The 18,664-nt window shown below is 40.3% G+C and overlaps 1 protein-coding gene across 1 annotated transcript in view; it reads left to right on the top strand.

Annotated features, from left to right (window-relative positions):
* Positions 1–4,416: 4,416 nt before the first annotated feature.
* LOC106086271 (histone-lysine N-methyltransferase ash1) overlaps positions 4,417–18,664 on the top strand; it is a 39,899-nt gene continuing 25,651 nt past the window's right edge. Inside the window, exon 1 of the mRNA XM_013250870.2 lies at positions 4,417–4,809. The gene's annotated coding sequence lies outside the window, so the exon portion shown is untranslated. The remainder of the gene's footprint in view (positions 4,810–18,664) is intronic.

The following is an 18,664-nucleotide window of genomic DNA, read 5'->3' as shown; positions in this document are numbered from 1 at the left end:
TATTAAGACGTTAATTCTGTGTTCACATCACAGACAATAGATTTCCTATGGACGAATTTTCCCTCCCTCTCCAAAAAATTGCAACCACGAACAACGATTAAAAATCTGACGTTGTCTTGGGGTTGGTATTATATTCTGTTTTCGGAATAGACGCGGAAATGTTTAATTGTTTCGCGAGCGGAATTTGACAGCAATCAAATGTTCACTACAAATACGCGTAAGGTGAATACTGAGCTGACTGTGATGGTCGATGGAGAAATGATTCCTACCATCAAGTGTCCCAAAATACTTGGCGTCACATTTGACAGCTCTTACACTTTCTCCCCACATGCCACAGCAATCTGCAGTAAAGTCAAAAGTAGAAACAAGGTCCTCAAGTCACTCGCTGGCAGCACTTGGGGTGCAGACAAAGAAACCTTGTTGACCACGTACAAAGCAATTGACCGGTCTGTGGTAAGTTATGCAGCGCCAGTGTGGTCTCGTCAACTTTGTGACACGCAGTGAAATAATATTCAGATCTGTCAGAATGCCGCTCGCCGAACTGCGACGGGCTGTCTCCTCAGTTCTCATGTGGACCACCTCCATCAGGAGAAAAAGATCCTACCAGTGCGAAGACATAACTACATGCTGTCTAAGCAATACCTTTTGGGCTGTTATCGCAGAAACCATCCAAATCATCATCTTGTGGATAGATACCCACCGCCCAGAAGCGTTAAGGTAGATCTACACGATCTAGAGCGTGAGGTTCAGCGCTACAAGAGAGAACCTCTAGATCAAGCGGCATATCAAGCGGGTCTGAACAACATTCATGCAGAAACGGTGAATGTAGTCCTTGGAGAACGACCGCCACCCATTGCACCCGAAGAAATCGACCTCCCCCGGCAAACCAGAGTGGTTCTGACTCAATTACGTTCCGGCAGATGCTGCCGCCTCAATTCCCACAGATGCCGACGAATTCCCATTGATGCCGACGTGCAAGATGTATGTCCCGATTGTAACCAGGGACCGCACGATACACGTCACCTGTTTAACTGCCCGGCCAGACCCACTCGACTCAGACCCAGATCCCTGTGGACGCACCCCATCTTAGTCGCAGAGTTCCTGGGTCTTGACACTCAACAGAATCAAGCAGACGAAAGATAGAACACAATAAACTGCTACAACAACAACAACGAATAAATTTGAGTTGAGAGCACTTTCCCTAAATAATTGTGTACATTTTTTTAAATTCGTGGTGTTTTTAAATAAATCCTTGTACTGACTTCGATTGTGCGGAAAATGTTGCTAAACATCAATTAAATTTTGTAAAATCTTACAATGTCTCAAACAGTGTTGCTAATTTGTTTAATTGTATTAAACTTTGCGTGTAAAGCGTTGTTTTGGTAGAAAACAGTTGTATGTTGACATCATTGTTATCATGTCACTGTCAACCAAGCTAAAAACTTAACTTTCGCCGTCCTATCGACCATTTCGCTGTTCCACAGGGTTGCATGCACATTCGTCGCCCAAGACCTTATCTCGGACAGCGTAGACCCGGAAGGCTTCCGGTTAACCAAGTCTATTGAAGGCAGTTCTCTGGCCTTCACCGCCAAATCGTCTGCTCTTTCATTCCCCCTTACTTCGTTGTGGCCCGGCACCCAAACGATTAGGATTAGAGACTAACTCAAAACGGGGGTAGTAGCTTGTTTTTTTAATTATTATCAGGTTCATGTACTGAATGGTTTGTCGGGAGAAGATCGAAGTGACGTGATTTGACAAATAATTTTCACACTATCAAGTGAATTGGCCATGAGTATCTCAATAAACATATGTTGATAGGTTTACTGTAAACAGAAAAGGACATTAGCCTACCTATATTACCAATGAATTGACTTACCTTAATGTGCGAATTTGCCCCAGAATTCTTTTCAGCCTTGTTGCCCGTCCGTATGATTTATGCGTTTGACCGAACAAGCGATTATCCGCTCCAAACAGCTGTTATTCGGCAGGCTATATGCCACCCGTGTATATATGTTGTTGTGTGTATGCTGTCTTACCTGGCCCCTTTACATATATCGATGGTGGGAAATCGGTGCTAGGATTTTTGTATGGATTTACCAGTCGCGGAAATAATGGTCTTTTTCTGATGTTTTTTGGCGTGTATAAAATGAAAACAATTCTTAAAAACTCTTGATATGCCGTTGTGCTGGGGGTTTGGTGCAAGATATATAAATTTACAGGTAGTGACAGTTGCCCAACAAAAAATAATGAGTGCACTATCTGTCAAAACCAGTGATTGTTATAATCTACTGCTTCATCACAACGAGGGTGAATTTCAATGTGTGTTCCATCTAAAATTATTGGTTTATTGATACGAATATGATTTGCCTATCTCATCCATATATTACATACATAATACTTACTTGTAGCTCCTAGACATTGCGGCAATCCATTCAACTCAAAACTTTTAAATTTTCTTCCACAATTTCTGGAGTTAATGGAAAGTAATTTAGGTGCAAATGGTTTTGAAGATCTCCTGACAAAATTCAATTACAATTCAAATTCAATTACTGATTTTGATGCACCTAAATAAATTTGCAATTGTGCAAAATTCCACTGAGGAATCCAGGGTATACAGGGCAATTGCCACTCTTTTGTCAAATGAAATAGCTTTTCTGAAACAAGTATCTTGCTTCCTCGTATTGAGTTGCCCAAAAAGTAATTGCGGATTTTTCATATAGTCGGCGTTGACAAATTTTTTCACAGCTTGGGACTCTGTTATTGCATTCTTTCTTCTGTCAGTTATCAGCTTTTACTTTTAGCTTGCTTTAGAAAAAAAGTCAGGATTCACTGAATAAGGTTAAGCCAAGCGATCAGCCGATATACTTTTTTTTTAATATTTGGCAGTACTTGGCATTGAGGATGTCAACTTGTTCTCTTTTTACATTCATTCTTTGTTTACGTTTTCTCCTATATGATGACATTTTCAATCGTCAGATTTGACATCCTTAATGATGTTTATGGGGCCTATCCACTTTGTGTTTTGCATGTGACCTAACCTTCTATTAGTGAATCCTGAAAAAAAGTGTAAAAAAAGTATATTTGATTAAAGTTCATTCTAAGTTTTATTAAAAATTAATTTACTTTCTTTTAAAAAAGATGCAAAAGGTATTGTTTAATTCGCATCCTTCTTAGTTTACGACGACGCGAATTTTTTTGTAGTTGAAGTATTGCCAAAATAGACGAGTCAAGGCTACATAGCCTCGCAACTGTTTTCACACTTTCAACAAAACGAATTTCCGTCATAATTTTTTTACCAATTATTCGTCCATTAATGTTGTCGAAATCAGCTGGTACCTACAGTTCGAAAACTCGAATTGCAAACCTCCATAAATGTAGTGGAAACGGACTTTGGAGATTTGTGCAAAGCTAAAGATTTGCGCTTTAGTGGAACCACGGCATAAAACTACCAAGATATATTTATTTACAGGTAGTGGCAGTTGACCAACAACAAAATATTGAGTACACTATCTGTCAAAATTTGTGATTAGTGCAACTCTGATTTTGTGTATGTTACTAAATAGTTCGCACCATTTTTTGTTGTTTGTGTGTGCTATGGTTCTTAACTATAATACACACACAACCAAAACTCATCGATAGATAGTGCACTTCGCGAGAGAAAAATTGTACTCAGCTGTTTACGGTACACGGTATCTGGTAGTTATGTCATGAAAACTACTATAATAATGTGGGCTTTTTTTAAACGTCGCTGAACAGAATAGTCAGCTTAAATCCGGAATTAATGGATCGATAATCTGTGTTTACATTTATAAAATCAGCTGACGAGAGCCCTTAATCCGGATTTTATGAGCAGTGTTATCGGTTTATCTACATCCATTTACTGTCTGCGCTCAAAAGTCTGATCGATAATACTTGGTGGCTCTTAAAAGAGTGGTTGGTTTTCCAATTACTGTCTGTGATCAAGTCTGATTTATACTGGTTCGATAGTTTGTTTTTGTTGTAATGGGGATTTTACATGCCACATCATGATGCGTGGTCATTGTAATAGTATTGGTGAAAATAAGGTTGTAAGCGTCACATGTACACATAACCATCAGTCATGGCTGAGAAATCAAAGTCATTTGATTTTTTCAATGAATGGCGTCTAATGATTACCGTTTGCAAAGAAATGTGTAATCGTCAATTGACAGATATTGAAAAACGCCTGCTGTGCCAAATAAATCAATCAACACGTACACAATATGAGTACGATAATGTTATGCCGTCTAAAAGGACCATATAACTCCGTTGGCTAGTGAGTACTCGATGACGAATAACCAAGTCGTTTAAAGTATAAATCGTTTATCGCCTCAAATCGAAAATACTCAGTTATCGATTGTACATATTTTCACAAGGTTTTCCAACACTGCATTTCATTTTTATTTTCGTGGGGAAGTTTAGTTTTTAGTTTTTAAAACAATCAATTTATGGTAGAAATGCTTAAAATTAATGAGTAATTTTGCGAAATAATTAAAATTTTAAAGCTGCGCTTCAAAATGATATAAAATTTATAAAGAATTTCCAAGTAATAGTGTGAAAAAAAAGAAAACTAAGTGCAAAATCAAGAAGTGAAATTCTGTCGACGCTCTGGCCTTTCCCTATACCCAAAGAGAAAAAATAAACGGCGCCATTTTAAGCAAATGCAATGGTATTGCTGTTCCAATACTAAAATATTAATAAAAAGAAAAAGGTTTATTATTATACCTAAGAAAACGTGAAATAAATAAATAAATGTTTAGCGAACTGCAGCATACATGAAACAATAATTGTGTAAGTAAAAAATGCCTTCGCTTGTTTGTTGTGTGGACTGCGGTGCTTTTATGCAACTCAACTTCTTGTGGGTTTTCGCTTAGATTCTCTTCAAAAGTGGGGTGAAATCAAAACTAACAGACGTCGACGACAACGTATATTATGTACACACATATTTATGTGCCTATGTCGGCTTACATATTTACATTCCACGACAAAAGACCCTGAGAATTGATGTTAACAAATAACTAAAAAAAGTGCCTATTACAGCAGTGACCTAATTTGACCATCACGGTGCTCTAGGTGACCGACCATCTAAGTAATTGGAAATGAGAGCAGTTGTGGCGGGGGATAGTGGAGGTGAATAGCGTTTGCAACGAGTAGTGTTAAAAACATCTGCCACTTTTATTCACAAACAATGTCCTATTGCTGCCTCTGTCATTGTCCTTAGTGTGTGTGTGTTGTGATCGTCGTTTTTTGTTGTATTTTACCCCAAGAATTTTGTTTTAGTTCAAAGAGTAATGAGCTTTTGCATAATTCTTGAATATTCAGTTGGGGTGAAGTTTGGTGTGTGTGTGTGTTTTTTTTTTTTTAATTTTCAACTTGGCCACGTCCATCATATTATTTACCCGCCCTTTCGGTTTCTTTTCTAATTCACTTGAAGATTTCCATGAATTATGACTTTGTTTAAACGGTGTTTTATAGTATTTACTTTTAAATAAGTATTTTTTTTGTTTGCTTAACTCTTTGTAGGGATCTACAATGCCTTATTCTTTACTTGGTTTTAATTGATGTGGTCGCGCTTTCTGTTTTTTTTTTGTGTTTTTCACCTTTGTTTTTTTCCTTTCATTTGTAATTTGCATTTATTGTGTCAATCACACTTTCGAAAATTCGTATCTCTTTCGGGCGCGGGACGCACACCTCACATGCATTCACTAACATACACACACGTAGACATGCAATTTAAATGAGCTACACACGTATTCACCTTTTACTGGTTTTATTTTATACTTGGAAATTTATTGTATTTTTTGCGGTAGGTAACAATTTCTTGTTTCTTTTTGGTGCATTTTGACTAAAATTTATAGTAGCTTAGGGGCGGAATTGGTCCTTAGTTGTGCAACATGGACAATGAAACTCGAGGAAAAAAGATAAAAAAGCTTAAAATGTGGCTAAGCTACACAATTGGCTAAGCAGAGAACAGTGGTTATTGTCGATGTGACAGTGTTTCGTGTCTTCACCCATAAACTGTTTTCTATGGTTTTGTTTGTACCCCGATCTGCAACGAGCGAGGGTGCACCCAGAGTTAAGCGGTGGTAAGTTGAGTAGGATTGACTGGACACATGTACAGGTGAACAAGGGTCGCCGTGTGTGGACCTTTGTAACAGGCGGAACAGGCAACCAGCCGTCAGTTGCAGACCAAAAAGAATTAAGGTAGCTGCATATGCCCGATAACAAAGGGTGTTTTTTTTAAAGCTTTAGGAAAGTTAAAAAAAACACAGAATTCAGAACAATGCATGAAATCTTTATTTGAATCGATAGTACTGTCCATATAATTTTAATGTCTGAAGATTATTTCATGCAAATGTTGACCGTGACTGGGCCTCAAACTGTCCATCCATTTAGTCCAATTTTGGCAAAGACTTGCGCTTTAAAAAGCCCCACAAAAAATGCAGTCCCATGGCAGCCGGTTGTACGCACCGGATTGACCCGATGGAAATCTTCATTGGCAAGGGCTGCCTTTTTCGTCATGGGAGAGGCACATCTCGGAGTGCCTTCTCCGCACGCTTATGGTCCATGCCGGGATTGAAAAGAACCCTGGACCGTGGTTCTGTTCGGTTTGCCAGAATCGCCTCCATCATTGGTCGGTGTCAGTGAGGTGTAACCGGTGCATGGAGTGCGTACATTTCCGATCTTGCTCTGGCCTCACATCACAACGGATGTATAGTCATACTGAATATGTTGCAAGCTGCTGTGCGAACATAGACAGCAGTGGGTCACAAGCGCAGTTGTTGTTTTCGTCGTCGTAGCCACATTTTAATGTGGAGTTGGCGATCCTCGTCAAGCTCTTGTAGGCGAGCGAGCTCGTTCCGGTCCAAAGGACTGCTCGGCGCGGGAACAATGTGGTCATTGGTTATTTAAAGTCGTCAATAATTCGCCTTGTCATATCGGGCATCATAGGCACTCAGTATTTGTGCAAGAGCCGGTGCCGCCCGGTCTCTCACTAAGACTCTCCACTCGATACCGCTAATTGTCCGCGATTCCCATTGCAGCTACTCCGAATGGACCGTTTCACTATCCAAAACCTGTGGACGCGCCCCGTAGCTCGCAGCTAAGCTTCTCGTGACAGCAATGAACACCACACAGATTGGACCTCAATGTTCCAGCCTGTGTAGTGCTCACAACTATCCTGTGTCTTGCGTCGTCGCCTTCTGCGTCCTCGTCGTCGGATTATGTGACTCCCCCCGACTTCACCCGTGCGGCAATATACGCAACAGCAGCATCCCAGGCCCAATATTGCCAGGCCAGTGCCGGGAGATGTATCGTTTTTGCAATTGAATTGCAACGGTCTGCGTTGCAATATCGACGAAATTGTGGATTTATGAGTCGGAAGAACACATTGGTTGCAGCGATCCAGGAGACAAAGCTGGCCAACACCTGCAGCTTTCACAGTTATCACGGATACAATGTGCTACGTAAGGATCAAAGGTTCAAAAAATATAGGTAGGGGATTGGCCTTCGTGATACACCATTCGGTGTAGTATAGAACCGTCTCGCCTGCGCCTGGCGCTAGTGACCCCTACATGGAGTGCATGGGGTTGGCAGTCAGGTTCGGTACTGCCGAGATAGAGCTGTACAACGTGTACATACCGCCGGTTGGTAGCTGTGTCCCAATTAATGGCCGAGCTTACAAACCCGACATAAATGGGTAACTATCTGACCCCCGGCAAACCAGCTTAGTTCTGGCTTAATTACGTTCCGGCAAATGCAGCCGCCTCAACTCCTACAGAACAACGATTGATATCGACGTGCAAGATGTATGTCCCGATTGTGACTAGGGACCACCTGTTTAACTTCCCAGCCATAAAATGTTCACTGGACTCGCCTCTCAATAAGTCCATCGTTACGTGTGCTGTGTGGCATGTGGCGCCGTCTTGTTGAAACCACATATGCAATTTATGCTCTCGCATTTTGAGCAAAAAAATGGATATCATCTCACGGTAGCGCTCACCATTCACAGCTACGTTGCGATTCGCATCATCTTTAAAGAAGTACGGTCCATTGCATGCCGCCAGCTCAAAAACCGCACCAAAATGTCACTTTTTCTGGATGCATTGGTAGCTCTTGCAATGCTTCTAGCTGATCTTCACTCCAAAATCGACAATTCTGTTTATTTACGTACCCATTGAGCCAAAAATGAGCTTCGTCGTAAAATGGGAGAAGCGCGCGGTGAACTTTCTTAGCATAGCACGCATTTTGATAATAAAATTCAATAATTTGCAAGCGTTGTTTGTTTGTAAGATTCATGGTTAAATTACAGTCCAAACTGAGGATGTTTGACAGTGAAGCAAAGCACGAAACGTGCATGAGCTGTTTAAACCAGTATTGCCAAGTAGATAATAGCCTTAAGTTAAACCAATACTATTCTGGTTATTCGTGAGTGCAGTTTTAGCTAGGGATGTCCCCTTAACGTGCAAGATGGAAATCTGGAAACTCAAGTCAACATCATACACAGGATATGTATGGTCATGCAGTGCGACACCTCTTTAGAGTGAAGCTTTTACATGGCATAGTACCTCACAAATGTCACCAATATTATGAGGGGAAACCACCGCTGAACATATTTTTTAATGTCCATGAGTTCAGTGTCACATTTTCATGTAGAGGTGGCGATTCTCGTCAAGCTCCTGTAGGTGAGCAAGCTCGTTCCGGTCAAAAGGACCGATCGCCGAGGGGACAGTGTGGCCATAGGTTATTTGAAGGCGCCCATATACCACCTTGCCATATTGAGCATCATAGGCACTCAGCAGGAGCCGGTGCCGCCCGGCCTCTCACTGAGAATCTCCGCTTGATACCGCTGATTGTCCGCGACTGCTGTTGCAGCTACTCCGTATGGAGCATTCCACCTGTTCTTGTTGTTGTTGGTGCTGTATCAGTGTTTTGTACACTGAGGCGGCAGCCCTTGCCAATGAAAGAATCTATAGGGTAACAATCGGCTGCCTGGGATTGATCCCCAACTTGTGGACGCGCCCTGTAGCTCGCAGCTAAGCTTTTCATGACAGCAATGAATACCACACAGATCGGACTTTAATATTCCAGCCTGTGTGGTGCTCACAGCTATCCTGTGCCGGCATCTCCTCATCGCGTGATGTTCAGCTGGGAGCTACCGGGGACATCCACAGGTTGAGGATAATGGAAGGCTCGGTATCCAATGCAGAGCCTCTGTGAGAGACCGGTTGACACCGGCTCTTGCTTAAATATTAAGTGCCTATGTATCTCAATAAAATAAGACGAGTTATTGGTGCCTTTAAATAACCAATGGCCATAACGTTCCTGGGGCTATCGATCTTATGGATCGGATCAAACTTGCTCACCTGTGGAGTTTGACGAGGATCGCTTCCCCTACATACAAAAACGACAACCGAAATTGTGCGTCCAATTTTAACCTATAGCTCCTTAGTCTCATGGTAGGCCATGGACAATAGCAGTCAGGTAAGAATTTTTCGAGAAGTTCTACTTGACGGACGTGAGGAGAAGCGTAAACCAAACAGATTTTTGCACGATGTTAAACCTGCACATTAGATCCACCAGTTCACTCCATCGCCAATTCGTGTGATTTGAGGAAATATAATTCATGTCTAAGTTGAGGACTGGTTCACCAGCATCCTTCGGGATGATAGACTGCCAAATAAAAAGAAATGCAGACCGACGGCTTGTGTGTTTCCAATTCTGTCCACCTCTCTGTAACTGAAAAACTAATCATTCGCACGAGAAAGGATTGGGCTGTTAAGATCATAAGGCACATAAATCTAACGCCGGAGAGATAATTTACGACCAATAAGACTATTTATGCAGGCGGCCCTTAAGGCGCTAAGATTGAATGTGAAAAGGTCTATGTATGTAGACGAAGCAATATCGGACAGAGGTGATTATCTTACCAGGGAGGCCACCGTAGCGCAGAGGTTAGCTACTGCTACAACAACAACAAACACATAACCACAGCATAATTTTTTTTTGATGTTCTCGCCAAATTTGAATCCGGGCATTCGGCGTTAAAGGTGGTCTTGCTAACTAGAGGTGTGCACGTGAGTTGTCGCGACACGCGTGAATCACGTGATTCGTGAGTGAAATTCACATTCAATCTCGTGATCGTGTGTGACCTTTATTAAATTAAAATTCTTCGCGCGTGTGTGAAATGTTTGTCCCGTGAGCGTGCGTGAAGATGAGTCTACATAAATACGTCGTGCGTGAATACTTTTTTTTCTCGTGAGCGTGAGTTAGGAATCATTCACGCGCACTCCGTCATTGCCAAACGACGAATAGACTGTAAGGACGAATAAATAGGCAATTATTAGGATCAGTGAGGGCGAAAAAAATTTACAAAGATTTAAGTAGTCCGGATATATCTGAAGTGGCCAGAGATCAGAGGGAAAAAGGGATGACTGATGGGCAAGTGATTTGATGACTAACAGTACAAGAGAGCATTACGTGTCCCAAATCTAAGGAAATAGGAGCTGCATTCACTCGATAGCGATGAATTAAAAATTTGGAGCAAGAAATCTTAACATTTCTTACTGCGAAGTTGGCACCAGATAGTCGTTTAACCTATCGCAGATGTCATCAACGTGGTAGCCGGAAGATGTAAACGTACAATCGCCCGCATATGATACTACCTTGATGCCGTTCGGAGTAAGCGCAATAGAAGAGCGTAAACCGTGACGGAGATATCACCACATCTGGGGAATTTCCTGTTTTTCAATATACGGGGCTCTTCACATTTCTCACTTGGATACTCTCCATCAGTAGACAAAGACCATACCCGTGCGAAGACATAACTACATGCTGTCCAAGCCATATCTTCTGGGCTGTTATCGCAGGACCATCCAAATCATCATCTTGTGGATAGGTATCGACCGCCCAGAGCGAAAGATTCAGCGCTACAAGAGAGAACCTCTAGATTAAGCGGCATAACAAGCAGGTCTGGACAATATGCATGCAAACACCGTAGCAGATGGAGTGAATAGCTATCGGGTAAATGTGTTCCTTGGAGAAAAACCTTCTCCCATTGCTCCTGAATAAATTGACCTCCCCGGCAAACCAGAGTAGCTCTGTGAATTAGTGTAGGGTTGTACATGCCGATAACTTAGTATTCTTAAATCGAGTCATACCGTACTTATCGCATAGAAATATTATATGTGCTGCCGTCTATGGAATATCACACGATTGCCTGAATTAAACAGTTCCAATCAATGTTGCCTTGCAGAAGCCGTGACCACTCAAGATACGATTGAGAATTTTTACTCTGACAAGTTCCAGGACCAAACCATTGAACCAAGGTTTTCGATTAACTCCGGGAAATACCTCAAAATATTATGAATTACATTTGCCGCTACAGGTATGTACCATTGGGAAGCCTATTCACGCCATAACTACTCCTCAATCCGGGAAACCGCATCCGCAATTGGCAAGGATATACTACGAAGAATACCAGAATAACATCCCTCTCAAGCCACCCCATCCACAACTTCATGCGGATGGATACCACAATGGCCAGGTATATAATGTATTTCAACCGTAGAAGTAAATGCCATAGCCAGTCTCCTAACTCGACCAACAAGGAAATTATTACAACCTTCGTTTCTCAGCGCCTGGAAAGCACCCAAGCTGTCAGTCAGAGAATTCCAGTGCCTCTACAATTGCCAACAACTCAGCAGACAGAGATGAAAGCCTCTTATCGACAAAAAATCCATTCTTAATGTCGGAAGCCTGATGTAGAAAAGCAAGAGCAGTTCTTGCGGCCGTAACTGATCCATCAGTGAAAAATACTTGGAAATTGTTTCTCTCTAAGTGCTCCATCTTTGCATTAAATAAAGTTTTAATAATCAGAACACTAGACTCTTTCGTGCTTCCAGCAGCGCCCTTAAAAAGTTCTTTTCCATGATGAAATTAATCGACTTCTCATAGATTACCGTAACTGGTCTTACGTGATTGAGTATCTCGAACAAATTCTAAAGCTGGCAAACCCCACGCAAAAGACTTTACCAGTTCCTTAGCCGTGGTAAACTCGAAACTGAGTGTCGAGGGAAGCTCTGCCACCATATGATAAAGAATGATTGTGTTCGTGGATCTTATTAACCCCAACGACTTGCGTATTCTTAACCTATTGTCTGACGTTTTCGTTAGATTTGAACAAAAGCAGTATAAAAATGCAGTACTCTAATACGGTTCACTTCAAACTTACAGCCACTTAAAATTTTCAGAAAATTGCAGGTTCGATTAACGCTCACTATAGTCCTGTTAACGTGATTAGTCATCATGCCACCGGAAGACAGGGCTATACCAAGAAATTTGAAACTGGTCACGACATCAACATCAATCGATAAGCTAGGAGGCCTGACGCAAATCTAAATCTTAAATTCAGAGTGCAGCATTTATCACGAAATTCGATGATCTTGGCATTCAGCATACTTTCCGCTGCAGAAAAATTTCTATGGTGCACCAAAATCACGAAATCATCCGCGAACGGGAAAAGAACTGTGTTCTCGTTAATAATATTGTGCAGGCCTCTTACGTAAAGATTGAATAGAGTTAGACTTAGAACGCTTCCTCGAACCAAACCATTGCTTATCACAGTTGTATGATCATCTAGCGTTAGTTGTTGTTGTTATAGTAGTAGCAGTGTGTGGTACACTGAGGCGTTAGTAATCTTCTTTTGTGAAAATCCGGAATCCAACTAATCGCATGACTGTTAAATCCATGGGTAAACATATTCACTGCCAGCAGACTGACATCAACGCAATCGTAGGCTTTTTCAACATCGAAACATATACTAAGAACATAGTTGCCCTTTGCCTTGGTGGAATTAATCATACCCAACAAATCATTGATGCAATTTGAGGTGGACCTGCCTCTCCTAAATGCACACGATCTCGCAGGCAACAAGTTGTTTCTATCAATATGTTTCTGAAAATTATCCTCTACCTATGCCTCTAAAATCTTATACGGCATACAAAGTAAAGCTTTTGGTCGATATTTTCAATTTTGGACGGATTACCCGCTTTCGGAATTGGCTACTCGAATGGAGCGCTAAATCTCCGGTATTGTTTTTTTTTTCCTTTCTTCTTCACGCAAACTCAGAATCATACCATAAGTCATCTTATCAGTACCCGCCGAAGATCTAGGATTACGGTTGCGCTGATATCTCCCAAAACGGCCATAACGAAATCACGTTCTCATATCAGACGTAGCTCCCACAATAGCCGCAGATCGAAGTGAAGTCATGTTCACACCAGTTAAGATCATGTCGAAATACTTCTTCTTATCGGAATCATTCCATGAGTTGTTTCGTATCAAAATCTGAGGTGGGGTGCCTAGGAGAAACGCCCACCTCTAAAACCCGCCAAACGGATTTATAGACCAATCACTATAATATGGGAATCAAATTAAAAGTATTTGAGAGTAGAAAACTAATCTGATATCCAATTGTGGGACTTAGTGTTTCGTGTGTCACCCCACCCCTAAAAAACCTTTAAAATCGGATCTTTAATGAAAAGTATGGATCTTAAATGAAAGGTCTTTTGGGAGTAGAGCACGAAATTGACTTTCAATTTTGGGACCAAATCTTTAGGGGTTCAACACACCCCAAGAAGGACTTTGACAGACCATAGCAATGTGGGGTTTAAACAAGAGGTATTTGAGTGTAGAACAATTCACAGGAAAATTGCAATACATTTTCAACTGAAATTAGGCAGACATATCCAAATTAAGACTACTCCCCTCCAACATAGCAGTATCGGGGTCAGCAGAGTCGGTCGGGCTCAGTTAGTCTTATACATAAAAATTAATTTGTGTGTTCCTTATAGACTCAAAAACGACTGAACCGATTTTTGTTTTTAAATTTTCACGGATGTGCATAATGATCCCGTGGTGAAAATAGGGTACTACATTTTTTGATATCTGAAGGGGGGCGGACCCTCCCCCTTACTCCAATTTTCGGAAACGCCAGATTTGGGAGATGAGTTGTGCGATTTAAACGAACTATTTTGTGGATTCTTATATTAAACTCAAAACTAAAATTTGATATCCAAATTTCGGATGGGGTACCAAGGGGGGGCCGCCAAAACCTACCAAATATAAATATAGACCAAACACGACAATATGGGACTCAAATAAAAGGTATTCAAGATTAGAAAACATATCTGATATCCAATTGTCGGACCACGTGTGGGGGACCACCCCAACCCCCAAAACACTCCTAAATCGGACATATTTTCCGACCACGACAATATAGAATTCAAGTGAAAGGTATTTGCAAGTAGAATACGAAACTGATATCCAAATAAAGTAAAAGAAGGCGCAGGGGTGCGGTTCCGGTTCAGCTAGTATGCAATAAAAGCACCAACATGATCAGCATCATACTCAAACTTCTTGGTACGAGTGGTGGGTGTAGGAGGAGTATCACTCACTGCTATGCCATTATCATGATATGTTATTTGATTCCGCTTGTTAACCTTACTGCGACTTGAGCTTCTTGAACGCACACCATTGCCTCTTGCACCATTAATTTCTGAAGACACATTTCTCTCCCCGGTCACTTTCTTGATCTTTTGGTCATGCCTACCTCCTCCCCTTATTCACAACAAATCCAAAGGAAAATTGACGATCGCAAAAACAAAGTAAAGCCTTACCTGACTACAAAAATTCTTTGCAAAGCCTTAAAACAAAGCAAATCCCAGCAGCAAAACAGGAATGCAAAAATCCGTTAGACTCAGTGATAACTGTCTCTTTGTAGTAGGGTAGTTGTTGCCTAAAAGAGATCAGAACTTCAAATGTTATTGATTAATTAAATTAATTGATCCGCCCTGGAAGCTTCGGCGCCAGTGTTAGAGGCGACGTAAGCCACATTTTTTATTACTCTCTCTCACATAAAACAACAATTTATTGTGTACAGACAGTAACATATCATAAAAAAGCAATAGCATATTTTTTTCAACGTCTTTGTTTTTTTTACCATTAATAACTTTTTTTTGTTGTTTACCTGTGAGATGGCAAAATATGATCGTCGGATCGATTTTTTCTTCCCCAAAATCGATAACTTTTTGACAAACTACGATCGTATGCCATGATCCTAGGCAAATTTATACAAGTCACTGATGGAATTTTTCAATTTTTCCAAAGATTCTTTGTTTGGAATTTTAATTTTTTTTTCACATTTTGTTCCTTTTTTCACAGAAATTTGACAGCCTAGTGGGAATTTGCGCCACCATCTTGCCAGGGTTGTATAGTTGATTTCAGTGTTTTTCGGCTAATGACTTTACCTTGTATAAATATGCTTAGCCATGATCCAATTTGTTCTTACAAAACGAAATTAATCTTCGAACAAATACTCGCTTGATTGTGGATGCGGGAATTAAGCCTCTGACTTGATCCAATTGTGCTTTGACCGTTGTTCTCCTTGTGCCTGCCCGAAAAAACAAACATCAAACAATCACCGTTGGCTTTGCTAGAGGCGACGTAATCCACATATTTTTTTGTCCTCTTCCACATAAAAAAATGTATAGTGTTAAAACAGTAACACATCGTTAAAAAAAAAGCATATTGTTTAAAATGTGTTTTATATATTTTTTAGTAGCAATAATTTTTTTTTTTTAATAATATGCTCGGCGTATCGATTTTTTCTTCCATGGAACCGTTAACTTTTTGCCAAATTTATTTATTTATTTATTTATTTATTAACAAAAGTAATACCAAAGCCTTCGCGGCCAAAAACGTATTACCAAGATTACATTCCCAAATAGAAAAACTTATATATACATACTTAATTAACAAACTCGATAATCTACAACGATTATTTGCAATAATTCAATTGTTCAATTGGCTCCCCAGCCATTACTATGTACTTAATTAAAAATTAATAAGTTAAAAGTTAAAAATTAAAACATGTCCTTGTTATGTTAGCAGCGAAAGAAAAAAAAACAAGAATAATATACCCAAAGCAAACAATTATGTGGAATCAGAAGCGAAAAAGGCAATAAGTTTAAGGCGAAAAACATTATTAGAATGTGAAAAAATCCGTAACTCAGCCGGTAATAAATTCCAACATCTAGCCACACGGACTGTAAATGATCTCTCAAATATAGACCGGAATATACGGGGCAAAATGATATGCGTGCTTCTACTCGAGCGTGAAAAATTGAAATATCCGCATAAGGGCACGGGCACTCCACTTTTAACAACCTTGTAAAAAAAAATGGTATTACGTAGATCAACATAACGGCGAAAAGATGTTCCCAAAAAGTCTCTGACAAACCTCGAAATATGATCACGAACACGAACATTGTACACGAATCTCACCACAGTATTCATAATCCTATTCAGTTTCTGGAGATTGTAGTCAAATGTTCCTGACACAACTTCTAACCCGTATAAAATCTGTGGCATTAAAAGGGCATGAGCAAGCCTGGCTTTAACTCTTAATGGAAGATAAATACCTGCAGAATACAACCTCCGTAAAATACCATAAACGCGAGAATGAACAATGTCTATATGGATACCAAAATTCAAGTCCCTGTCAATAGTAACTCCCAAGCATCTAAGCCTATCAACAAAGGCCAGCCGCGAATTCTGAACAAAAATTTCAAACCCAGATTGCACCTGTGAACCGAACAGAATAGCTTTAGTTTTCGAGGGATTTATGGAAAGCGAGTTGAGACTAGACCACAATAAGATCCGATTAATGCAAGTATTAATGTTAGACTCTAAAAGACTGCCAGAATCGCGATCTGCACTAAAAAGAAGATATATATCATCAGCAAAAAGAAAAGTGTTACACAGGCTAGGTCCAAGGAACTCAGAAAAGTCATTAATGTATAGTATAAAAAGTAGAGGCCCCAAAACCGAGCCCTGAGGCACACCGGAAGATAGAGAAATAACTTCAGATCTAATCCCGTTTAAATCAACAAATTGAGTCCTCCCAAACATGTACGACATCACAAGTTTGCAAGCAGACCTTGAAAACCCGAAATTACGTCTCAACTTGTCTATCATAGTCCCAAAACAAATAGAATTAAAAGCCTTCGTCAAGTCGAGAGACAGAAGAGCACTCACTTTACCATTATTAATATCATTCCTTATCGATTCAGTTAGGTGAAGCAGCAAGGAAGTGGTATTATGACCTGAACGGAACGCATACTGAGAGTCAAATATCTTGCGCCTGGTACTCATCATTAACTGCTCCTTAAGAACATGTTCGAAAACCTTAGAAAGAACCGGAAGAATCGAGATAGGCCTTAAGTCCTCTGGACTATGAATAACAGAAGTTTTAGGTATAGGAACCACACGCGCAGTCTTCCATGAAGAAGGAAACTCAGAAGTCATTAAAATAGAATTAAATAAATGTTGAATTATATCGGATGTATAGGGAAACAGAAGCTTTAAAAATTTGATAGGAATACCATCAACACCAACCGACCTTGCCGTAATCCTTGCTAAAGCCGCCGAAATATCGTCCACATGAACACATCTAAATGAAAATGAATTTTCAAAATCTTGAAATGATTGAAAATCAACATTAAAACCCTGGCCAGATTGAACACTGGTAGCAAAAAAATTGTTAAGTGTGTTCACATCACCATCATAATTAAAGGTATCATCATTAAAGCATCCCGAGCCCTTAATAAAACGCCAAAAACCCTTAGCATCTAAATTTCCAAAATGCTTTGAATAATGCTTTCGCCTTTCCCTACGTATGATGGATTTAGCCTTATTCCTATATCTACAAAATATTCTCCAGTTCTCAGGTGTATTTTCTTGGCGGAATGCTGTGAAAGACAAGTCCCTCAGGAACTGAGCATCTAAAACATCTCTAGATTTCATCCATTCCTCACCATACCTACGAATCCTCCTCCTGACGACAGGTACAAAAGTGAAAAGACTTCCAAAGAGCAAAGCAACACGCTCACTCAAATCATTGGCATCAGAACTATAGAAAAAGGATGCACTGTCAAATACAGATAGGCATTGTAACAAACCATCCCAGTCAATATTCTCATAATCACGAAACTCTATCATCTCTTCACACGAAGCAAAATCAAAATCAAATGAACAAAAAATTAGCGCATGATGAGAGATAGATGGACATTGTACCTGATTGGAGTGATAAGTCATAGAATTCTCACCCACCAGCATGAAATCAATCAGAGATGTCGTCCTATGACCAACACTGTAATGGGTGGGCCTGGAATTGTGCACAATAGACAGGTTAAGTCTGGTACATAAGGAACGCAATAAGGCAGATCTTGATAAATTGAACAAATCACAATTGAAATCACCAACAATAATAACTTTTGTATAATTCAAAAGCAAGTTGTAGTGCAGTTCCTCAAAGGACTCAGGATCTCCAACTGGAGGAAAATAAACTACTCCAAATAGAAGCTTTGTACTCCCTGAACACAACTCAAGGAAAAGAGATTCGCATTTACCCAAAGCAAAAGCACGAAAAATAACCTTATGTCTGATCGTATTAGATACATAAACTCCTACTCCACCGCCCCTCATATTCTCGCGGTCATTTCGATAAAATTTGTAGCCAGGGATACTGACAGCCTTACTGGAAACAACTGGTTTAAGCCACGTTTCAGATATAGCAAAAATATCA

The sequence above is a fragment of the Stomoxys calcitrans genome, chromosome 1 (genome assembly GCF_963082655.1).
Source record: "Stomoxys calcitrans chromosome 1, idStoCalc2.1, whole genome shotgun sequence".
Taxonomy (NCBI): Eukaryota; Metazoa; Arthropoda; class Insecta; order Diptera; family Muscidae; genus Stomoxys; species Stomoxys calcitrans.
The sequence above is the reverse complement of the archived record's forward strand: the minus strand, read 5'-3'. Positions and strand labels throughout refer to the sequence as shown.